Source organism: Panthera pardus, unplaced genomic scaffold (genome assembly GCF_024362965.1).
Source record: "Panthera pardus isolate Hobbes unplaced genomic scaffold, ASM2436296v1 HiC_scaffold_16, whole genome shotgun sequence".
Classification (NCBI taxonomy): domain Eukaryota; kingdom Metazoa; phylum Chordata; class Mammalia; order Carnivora; family Felidae; genus Panthera; species Panthera pardus.
The window spans coordinates 124,059,211-124,059,671 of record NW_026526721.1 but is presented as its reverse complement, the minus strand read 5'-3'; positions in this window follow the sequence as shown (position 1 = coordinate 124,059,671).

The following is a 461-nucleotide window of genomic DNA, read 5'->3' as shown; positions in this document are numbered from 1 at the left end:
CCACTTCCGGCTTCCAAATCTCGCGAGAGAGGATGGAGCGGGGCAAGAATTCCAGGATTTGAGACAGCTTTCAAATTGACTCGAGCTGTCTTCTTGGGTCTTTCAGTTTTAGCAGTCTGCCAGATGATAAAAATCAAAACCAGAATAGTTTTGTTTTGTTTTTTAACACAGAAGTAGTAGTTTAGTTTGATAAAATTAAGCCAAACTAAAAAAGTGAGCCGGTGCGATTGGCTAATTCCTACGACGAACCTGTCAACGCAAAGATAATTGCCTAAGAGCGAATTAGAAATTAAAATATTTTTGGAAAAAAAAAAACGAACAACACACATCAAACTGAAAACTCTTAAATAAAACTTAAAAACTTACTGAATATTTTAAAATTATCCCACCGAAGGGTTTCTAAAATTATCAGTTTTTTTTTTTTTTTTTAAATGAGCAGGGGACTCTTTATTTTCCTACCA